General features: G+C 38.9%; 1 long non-coding RNA gene across 1 annotated transcript; it reads right to left on the bottom strand.

Annotated features, from left to right (window-relative positions):
• Positions 1-5,279: 5,279 nt before the first annotated feature.
• Positions 5,280-9,898, bottom strand: LOC102488652 (uncharacterized). Its single transcript, XR_336900.1, has 3 exons — positions 9,704-9,898; positions 5,496-5,610; positions 5,280-5,338 (listed from the first exon to the last, which is right to left on the bottom strand). It is a non-coding gene; the product is annotated as an uncharacterized LOC102488652 (long non-coding RNA).
• Positions 9,899-10,124: the final 226 nt, after the last annotated feature.

The raw sequence follows: 10,124 nt of genomic DNA, 5'->3' as shown, positions 1-10,124 counted from the left end.
ATCTCTTTTCCCACTGTGGTATTATGCAGTAAAAGTTAAATTTAAAGTTAATTTAAGGTTGCTTTGATGGACAAGAGACTATGCTGGAGTCACTTATCTGAACTAAAGAGTTAAATGACAGATTTTAGTTCTTCCCTAGTCTGATAAAACATGTTATGATTCAAACCAGTTAGAAGTCAGATAAGTAAAAAGCTATTTGCAGACTTAAAACAATAATATTAATAAAATGTTAATAGTAGTCATATTAATTTCAGTGAGTGGGTCTCTCAGCGTGTGCAAGGCTCTGAATTAAATAGTACATACATAATCTTACCTATATACTTTTGAGGATATATTACCAGCTGAGTATCCCTGATCTGAAATGACTGGGACCAAAAGTGTTTCAGAAGTTAAATTTAAAAGAAACTTATATAATGTATAACTTAATAACATGAGGCATTTGGGAATAAGAACCACGTCTAAAACACAAAATTGATTTATGTATAATACACCTATATACACAGACTGAAGTTAATTTTACACATTATTTTGTATTGTAGCATTTTGCCTGCCACCTGGGGGCAGGTGTGGAATTTTCCACTCACAACATCATGACTCATTCACAGTTTCAGATTTTGGAGGGTTTCAGATTTCACATTTTCAAATTAGAGATGCTTAACTTGGATTACTCCCTTTTTCATATCAGGGAACATGTCTGGTAATAAGGAATCTTCCCAAGGCCACACACCTATCAGATAGGAAACCTGACAGCTAAACTCAGTCTTGTGTGAATCTAAAGTCTACTTTTCTCTTTAATGCCCACCTATGACTTGATTTCATCAAAAGAAAAGTTTATCCATTTAAAGCTATCTTTCATGCCAACAAAAAACAAAACTTCAGATCAGGGGTGGTGTCACTGCAGTAAAGTAACTCCAAGATGCTGAAGCCACAAGGGCAGGTCCTTGGCTTCTGTCCCAAACTCTTTCTGCACAGGCCAGGCTGAGTTCATGACTGTAGCTGACTGTGGCTGGGGGGCAACTGCAGCCTGAAGACACCGTTGGAGGACTGTCTGTCTGTTTCTCTCTCTCATTCTCTGAATAAATAAACAAATCTTTATAGAAATAATAAATAGGTCAGCAGGTGGTGTGGTGGTGAAGGCACCAGATCCCACATAGCCAGCTCCATGTTTTGGGTCCTGGACACGATGACTTGAAAAACATATCATGCACGTGTGCGTGCATGTCCAAAATCCCAAGAGGAGAATGGCGAAGTGATGCCAGTGTGGTCATCACCCAGGGGGTAGTTTCTCACTTTTCTTCTGTCTCTGTCTCTCTCCAACAACTGTACACACCCTATGGCTAAACATCTACAAAAAAGAAAGAAGAAAGAAAAAAAGAAGAGAGAAAGAAGAACATCAAAATATGCTAGAAAGGAAAAAGTAATGAATCCACAGAATCTGGTCATGACACTTACCAGTCACTTAGGGATAACCTAACATCAAAATTCTTCAAAGAAGGCAATTTAAAACAAAGAGTCACCCAAAAGACAGAATGATTTTCAATACATCTAGGTAAAATATAGCATTTTAAAAGAAAAAGTATGTAAAGACAGGTTTAAAAATACTGTAAAAAAGTTAAGAATATTGAATCACACAATAAATAAACTTAAGTCCACACTTCACAGAACTATAAGAACTTTAAAATGAAGTCCCTTTAGTTAACATATCACATGACAAAAAGTCAGATAAGGGACCAGCAGTTAGTGTAATTGCTATGTCGCTGGACTTCCATGTAGTCAACCATGGTTTGCTTCCCGGACCCAGTGGCTTAAAACTCACACTAGGCGCATATGTGTGCATGCCCAAGATCCCAAGAGGAGAATGGAGGAGAAGGGATTGTGGCATGGCCATCCCCCCTGGAGGGTTATTTCTTGCTTTCTGTCTCTCAGTCTCTCTCTGTCTGGTGAGTGCACGCACTCTACAGCAAAAACCTCTCAAAAAAAAAATCAGATTACAAATAACAAACACCAATTAATATAATGAGGGATTTTGAATCCTGCTATACAACAGTTCCTTAGTTTGCCCAGTACAAATGATTGCTATTCTTTTATTTTTTTCAGCAGACAGGGGATGTGTGCTCATGAGAGAGAGACAGAGAGAGAGAGAGACAGAGAGAGAGAGACTATTCCCCAGTGGGGTGTGTTCATGCCACAATCCCTGTTCTCTTTTGGGATTTGGGGCACACACATGTTCAGTATGTCTTTCAAGTCCCTAGAAACAGGATTCTAACTGTGGAGTCAGCCACGTGGCCTTCAGTTCCCATAATCACTTGGGTACAGGGCTAGCCCACTGTGGGCTTTCTGTTTATTTACTGTTTCCATTGCTGTGCAGAAGATTTGTAGCTTGATGTAATGCCATTTATCTATTTTTGGTGTTGTTGCCTTTACGTTAAGGGTCTCATTCAAGAAATATTTGCCTACGCCAATATTTTTTTTCAAGAAATTTTATAGTTTGGGGCTTTAATCCATTTAAGCCTTTAATCCATTTCAGTTTTTTTCAGGCTTGCTATTGAGCCCATGCCCTCACTGAAAATCAGAAAGAGAAAGACAGAGACAGAGAGAAATTACCTCCTGGTGAATGGCCACATCACAAACTCTTCTCTATGTTCCTCTTGGAATTTTGAGCATGCACACATACATAACCAGCATGATTTTCAAGCCACTGGCTTTGTGGTTTGAACAGACAGTTGGCCATGTGGGATCCAGCTGCCCTGAATTCCCTGCTACTCACTGGCCCTCAAGTTTATTTTGTAAACAATGAAAGATGGGGATCTGGTTTTATTTTCAAAATCTGTCTCTCTCTGGCAAGCACACATGCTCTATGACAAAAACTTAAAAAAAATAAAAAACAAAAACAAATAAACAAACAAGAACGGCAGTACTATACTTTTTCCAGTTATCAACAGCATGTATGTTTGCTCCTTTTCTTATTAAAAATTCAATCATCTGCTGCTTGTTCCTATCCACAGCAAGCAATAATGGGGTTAAGTGCTCCTGTAAAACAGTAAAAACAAGTTATAATTCACAAAGTGACATAACTTTTCTCAATTGAAAACTTACTTAAAAAGATCTGATTGGGGCCAGCAGGTGGCATGCAGATCAAGGTGTCAGATCCACATAAGTATTGTGTGTGTGGAGAAGTGGGATCTAAGGAAGGATATTTGGAGGAGGGATACAGAGGCAGAGCGTTGACAGGATGGGGAGGTGTGGTGTTATGGGTTGAAGATATTTTGATCAACTGGACTGGGGAGAAATGTTCACATATTGAAATGTTCACTTTGTAAGCTAAATAATGTGATTGAATGTATATAAAAAATTAAAATAAAAAAATTTTAAAACTAAAAAGTAGTCCCTTCTTCTCAGTCCTCTTTGAAACACCCCTCCTCTGTCTTACCACATGAACTCGTCACCTCCAGATCTCACTTCAAACATTCACCAGTTCCAAAAATCTTTGCTCCTATTTACAGCATTTATCATGGTACACTGCAGTCCCTGAATTGCTCCCTAAACCAAGACCTTCTGTAGGGCGGGATCTTTTAGACCCACTATTTAAATGGCAGACCCTGCCAATTCCCTCCTTTCCCACTTAATCAGACCCCATTTACCACCAATCTGGTTTCCTCGAAATTCTCTAAACTTGATCTCCAGACAGGTTACAATTCACTCACTCTTTTTTCCATGTTGAGTATTACTCTTCCTAAAATGGAAAAGCTCTTTGTCTAAATATTTTACCTGGGGAAAACACACACACACACACACACACACACACACACACACACAAATAAATAAACCAATTGAAAATGAACTCTTTATGGCATTTCTCCTCTACTATCTAATTTCAAAATTAACCTGAATATTTCTGTTTTCTCATTTCCCTTTTCATTTTTCCTCTTAAACTTTGCCACTGAGAGTTACATCACTTTTAGACTGTTTGCTGTTTTAAGAAATTTGTCAATAGTGTAATGATTTTCATTCATTGTAAAATGGTTTTGCTTTGTCTGAGTTTTAGGAGAAGGCCTACTTTAAAGGCCAATTTCACTTTTCAATATTATTTTATACTAATAATGTAAAAAATTAGGTAGAAAAATATTTGAATAAACATGTTTGCCCTTAATTAATATGGTGTTTTACAAACATTTGCCATAAATGCATTTTTAAAAGCCATATCCTGGAGCCAGCAGGTGGTGTGGTGATTAAGGTGCTGGACTCTCACATGGATGATGTGGCTCAAGTCCCAAACCCAGTGGGTTGCTTTCTTACTTTCCCTCTCTTCCTCTGCCTCTCTCTATTGAGTGCCCTATAGAAAATTAAATAATAATAGATAAATAAATTATTTTAAAAACAAACAACCTAAAAATAAAAAAAAAAAACTGTATCCTATAATATTTCTTTAAAAATATCTGGGCCAGTAGGTGGCACAGTAGTTAAGGTGCTGGACTGCCATGCGGTCCACTGCAATTTGACTCCCAGACTTGAAACTCACTCTGGGTGTGTGTGAGTGTGTGCCAAAAATCCCGAGAGGAGAATAGGAGAGAAGGGATTGTGGCATGACCATCTCCATGATTTCTGTCTCTCTCTCTCCAGCAAGTGCAGGCACCATATAGCAAAAAGGTCTCAAATAAATAAACAAATAAATAAGCGTATCAATATTTAGGGCCAGCAGGTGGTGTGGTGGCTCTATATATTATGGCTCTGGATTTCACATGGCCAACTTCAGGGCTGAAGTTCTGGATGTAGTCACTTGCAAAACACATTGGGTGATTTCACATGGCCAACTTCAGGGTTGAAGTTCTTTACATAGTCGCTTGCAAAACACATTGGGTGCCTGTGTGTGTGTTTTCAAAATCTTTGGGAAAAATGGAAGAACAGGGATTGCAGCTTGATCATTCCCCTGGAGAGCGATTTTTCATTATTCCTCTCTGTCTGTCTGTCTTTCTCTCTGGTGACTGCACAAGTCCTAAGACAAGAAAATAATCAATATTTAACTTGAAATCTTATGCAGTTATGTTATTTCAAAACCTTTTCATTCAGGGAATGCTTAAGCTTTCAAATGTAGAAAACTGACCCAACATACGTCATCTTTTAAACAACTACCTCTCATATTTAGAAAATACGTTTTGATGCATACCTTGTTTATGGCTTCTATACGAGCATTGTGGAAAAGTAGTTTTTCTGCTATTGATACATTGTTATCATAAACAGCATAATGAAGAGCAGTGTTGCCACTGTAATCAGCAACATTTGGATTGGCTCCATGCTCTAGAAGAATGCTCACACACTCTTCATTCCGGCACTGGATAGCCTATAAGTATCATACCAAGAAATAAATTGTAAGTCCTAAGAATTCAAAATAAGCATTCTACAAGTTTCACCAGTTAGTTGTAGTTAAATGAGATGAATTAATTTTTAAGTACTTAAATCAAAGCCATCTCATGCTGAAACAGTTCTCTACTATATACCTTTACTAGGGCTGTCTTGTGATAACCATCCAGAAGATCTAGCTGGCATTTTCTGTCTACCAAAAGAGTCACCACTTCTGGATGGTCACTGGCACAGGCCAAATGTAGAGCAGTTCTACAAAAGAACAAACACATTTCAGGAAATTTTAGTGCACTGTTTCAAAACATACCATTATGTATGGAACTGTAAACATTAACTAGCATGTTATTCCTGTGCCTTCAGACAAGTATTTAATTTCATCTGAACAAAGTACAATATTTACTAACTCATATTACTCACAACATGAATGAAATCATAGCCTATGTGTACAGAAAAAGCATGCCCTTTGGATTCAGCTTAACTGGGTTGGAATTTTATCTAGCTACCCATCAATCCATTCATTCATTCATGCCAGCAGATGATGTGGTGGTTAAGGCATTGGACTCCCCATGACCGACCGTGGTTCAAGTCATGGATATAGAGGCTTGAAACTCATACCAACATGAGAGCATGTGTGCCCAAATCCCAGGAGAACAGGGGAGAGGGACCTGCAGTGCATGAGGGGTGATTTCTCATCTTCCCTCTCACTGTTTCTCTCTCTCTGCTGAGTGGACACGTCCTATGGCAAAAACCTTAACAGTAGCAATGACAAAACAGAAACCCCCAACATGGTTTTTATGCCTCAAGCACCCCTGTCACCCTAGACTCGGTATGAACAGATCACAAGTACATGTAATCAACATGCTCTGGCGGGTCCCAGGGTACAAAACCAGGACCTTCCCCATGGGAGTCCTCTTGTGCTGCTACTGCTCCACCACCTGGCCCTGAGTCCTACTGTAGGCTCTCATTTACTGGCTATCACTTATCCCTTCTGTGCTTCAATTTTTTGTTACCAATACAGTAGAGATAAGAAATAGTAGTTATGTCAAAGGACATCAATAGAATTCTTAATGAGAATATATGGGAAGTATTTAGTATCTAGTCCCAATAATGACTCAAAAGTATTGGATGTTGCAAGTAATACAGTTACTGCTAGTTAACAAAGACCACAGTTTAAAAAGTTGCCAGAGAGGCATGCATTCAACAGAGACAGAGAGATGGTAGGGAGCAGCCTCATACAGAGTATGGTCGTGCCACAATCCCTTCTCTTGCGTTCTTCCTCAGGGATTTGGGACACACACACACACACCCAGCATGTTCCTCAGGCTATGGGGTCCAGGACTCAGATTATGTAGTCAGCCATATGGGATCCAGCTGCCTTAACCACCCTGCCACCAGCTGGCCCAAAGATGACTTTTTAATTAAGGAAAATGATACAATTATATCAACTTTACAGCAATGTTTTTATAGAGATAATCATATACATTTGAATGATTCTAAGATGCTCATTGTCTCACAGTTCAACATCTATGACATTGAAATTCTACTAAGAGTCCATGAACTATTACGACAATAATTGGCAGCATTTTAAAAATTATTGATGCACAAAGTAATTGGGACAATCTATGATGCCTTAAGATTACAGATGATATATACAACTCTATGGCAGTTCTAATTTTATTACTGGCACTTAATGAATTTAGTTCTTTAAAGTAGTATGAGGGAAGAGGGCTCCACTAAAAATATAGCATAAAGAAATGCCCCCCAACACACACACACACACACACACACACACACACACACACACACACACAGTGATTTCACAATCCCTTTTCCTCCATTTCTCCATCTTAGAGGACTTTGGGAAATCCCTCCCCCCAACCCTCCCCCCAACACCCCCACCTGGTATGTTTTTCAAATCACAATGGTGAAGATTCTAATGGCTCACTTAGCCATGTGGGATTGGCTCCCTTAACCCCTAAGACACTACAAATGGATTGTTCTCTCATTTTAGCTACTGAAAGTACATCTTTCATGGCAACATACGTCTCTATCAATGCCACCTTCAATGGGCATACAACATTCCACCCTATGGATGCACTGCACTTTATTCATAATGCATTATATGGGGTCTTAATACATTTCTACTGAAAAGTCTTAAGCAGCTTAAACTTTAGGCCAGTGCTCTTTACCTTCAAAGTTTGTGGATGAAAAAAATATTTCATTCCTCTTTAACCTTAATTCCATTTCTTACCAGAGCCATTAAATATTTTTCCTATGTCTGTAGGTCCCTTGCAGATCTACAAAAAAGAACTTTGCCCAAATCCAAATTGGACATTTTCTTTGTTTGAAAGAATTCTCTATAAAGCAGAGATGCAATTTTTCACCTGAGATGTACATATTGTTAATATTTTGAAAATATGTTGTCTTTTATTTTTATTATTTTTTGAGAGTAAGGGTTTTTTTTTGTTTGTTTGTTTGTTTGTTTTTTTGTTTTTTTTTTTTTTGCTATAGGGCACATGCGCTCACTGAAAGACAGAGAGAGAGTTTAAGCCACGGGGTTTGGGATTCAAACGGTGGTCAACTACATGTGAGTCCAGCAACATAGCCATTACACTAACTGCTGGTCCCTATTTTTATTATTTGGTTTCCCTTACACAGAGTTTTTTTTTATTCAATATTTCTGTGCCTCAATATTCTCACCAGTAAGAGAGATAAATACAATAGTTATCTCACAGGACAGCATTATGATGCTTAAATGACAATGTATGTATTTGCAATTTGTATTTTGCTAAAATTAACCTTCAGAGTGATTGCTCTGAGATCCTTCTTAGGAAATGTATAAATTGGAATTTTTGTTTTTTTCTCATACTTTTATTATCATATATTTAAATTTTCTTAATCTATACTCCATCAGTAACTTATTTTTAAAACTTAACACCTTATAGCTAGTTTTCTCCAAATAGTTAACAGGCACTTCACTTATGATTAATTCAACTTTTTGTAATGAATACGAAGTGTTCCCAGTATGAGATACTAAATTATTACATATATATGGGTGTTTATGGTTTCCTATCAAGTTCCATTCATTTACCTGTCTTTTCAGCTGTTAATCAACAATATTTTGAGGGAATTAACAACACATTTTGACACGTAGAAAGGCAAATCTTTGTTTACCACATTACAAAAAATTTCTTAGCATAATTACAATGGTGGTGACTCAAACATTAAAGAGTTTGATATTTTTATTTGGTTAATGAAAAATTGAGAAACAAAAAAAGAGCTCACATTTAGAGAAAATTGAGTCTATCTGAGCACAAAGAATCATCGTCCCACTTGAAACTTTCTAAGGACCCTTGGCAAGGAACACATACACATAGGGACATAAAATGGATATTGGACTTAATTCAAAAAATTTTTACCCCATAACTGACATAATAACGATGGTGAGAATTTTTCTCATTACTCACTTTTTTACATTTTTTGTAATGTTATTGTTTTTAAAATGAGCACATTAAAAATAAAACATGTACTGGCCAGCCAGTGGCAGTGACTAAGGCAGTTGAATCCTACATGGTGGACCTGGCAGTTTGCTTCTCCACCCAGTAGCTTGAAAAACACCTCAGGGAAGGTACCAGCAGTTAACATAAAGGTTATGTTGCTGAACTCCCATGTAGTTGACAGCCGTTAGAGCTCTGGATCCTGGACCCGGTGGCTTAAACTCAAGCCGGGCGTGTGTGCATGTGTGCCCAAGATCCTGAGAGGAGAATCGAGGAGAAGGGACTACAGCATGGCCATTCCCCCCCGGGGGGTGATTTCTCACTTTCTGTCTCTCTGTCTCTCTCTGTCTTTCTGATGAGCACACATGCCCTATAGCAAAAACTTCTACAAAAACAAAACAAAACAAAACATCTCAGGCATGTGTCCGTGTGTCCCACTGTGTTCAAGATCCTCAGAGGAGAATGGAAAGAGGACTGTGCATGGCCATCCCCCCAGGGAATGATTCCTCACTTTCTCCCTCTCTCTCACACACTTTCTCTAGGTCTCTCTCTCCTTGACTACATACACCTCATAGCAAAAACTAAAACTAAACAAAAAGGAAAAGCGTATTATTTCATTTTGCTAGTTAGGTCACTCTGTAATCGTGAAGAAAGTGTTCAGTAGGAGTAATTAGGAGCAGATTTGAAACCAGCTGAAGCTTGGTTTTGTTCTGTCACTCATCAAGGGGACCTAGGCATGGGGCCCCCAAGGCTTGGTGCCAGGTGAAGCAAAGGAGCACCCTGGGTGCCAACCTAGCTGACAGGTGCGTGCCCAGGTAGCCCTCAGGCCCGCCCTTGGGCCCTATTACCTTTCATATTTGTCTCTCTCATTTAAATTATTTGTACGTAGTAACAGGATGCGCTGCACTTCGGCTACGTTGCCTGTGAGTGCAGCTTTGTGAATTTTCCTTAGATCTTTATGTCTGACGTAGTACTCGGAGAGAGGGTTGATGTTCCTCTTCGGCTTCGGGTTTCTGCCAATGGCATTGATGTCTATTGCCTGGACCCTGTTGCTCCTGAAGCAAAAAATTCTTCTCATCTGGAGGTATGGCTTGAGGGATGCCTCACCTCCCTTAGGCCAGCTCCGAAATTCAATCACTAAAAACTACACGATCACTAACAACTTAACCAGAACCCAACACTGAGGACCGCAACAGAGCAGAGCTCATGCACTCCTCTGAGGGCGAGGGTGCTGGGCATGCTCACAGAGGCAGGGGGCGGGGCGTGAGC

This window comes from Tupaia chinensis, unplaced genomic scaffold, assembly GCF_000334495.1.
Source record: "Tupaia chinensis unplaced genomic scaffold, TupChi_1.0 Scaffold143754_1, whole genome shotgun sequence".
NCBI classification, from domain to species: domain Eukaryota; kingdom Metazoa; phylum Chordata; class Mammalia; order Scandentia; family Tupaiidae; genus Tupaia; species Tupaia belangeri.
Note: the sequence above shows the minus strand (reverse complement) of the source record. Positions and strands in the feature narration are given on the sequence as shown.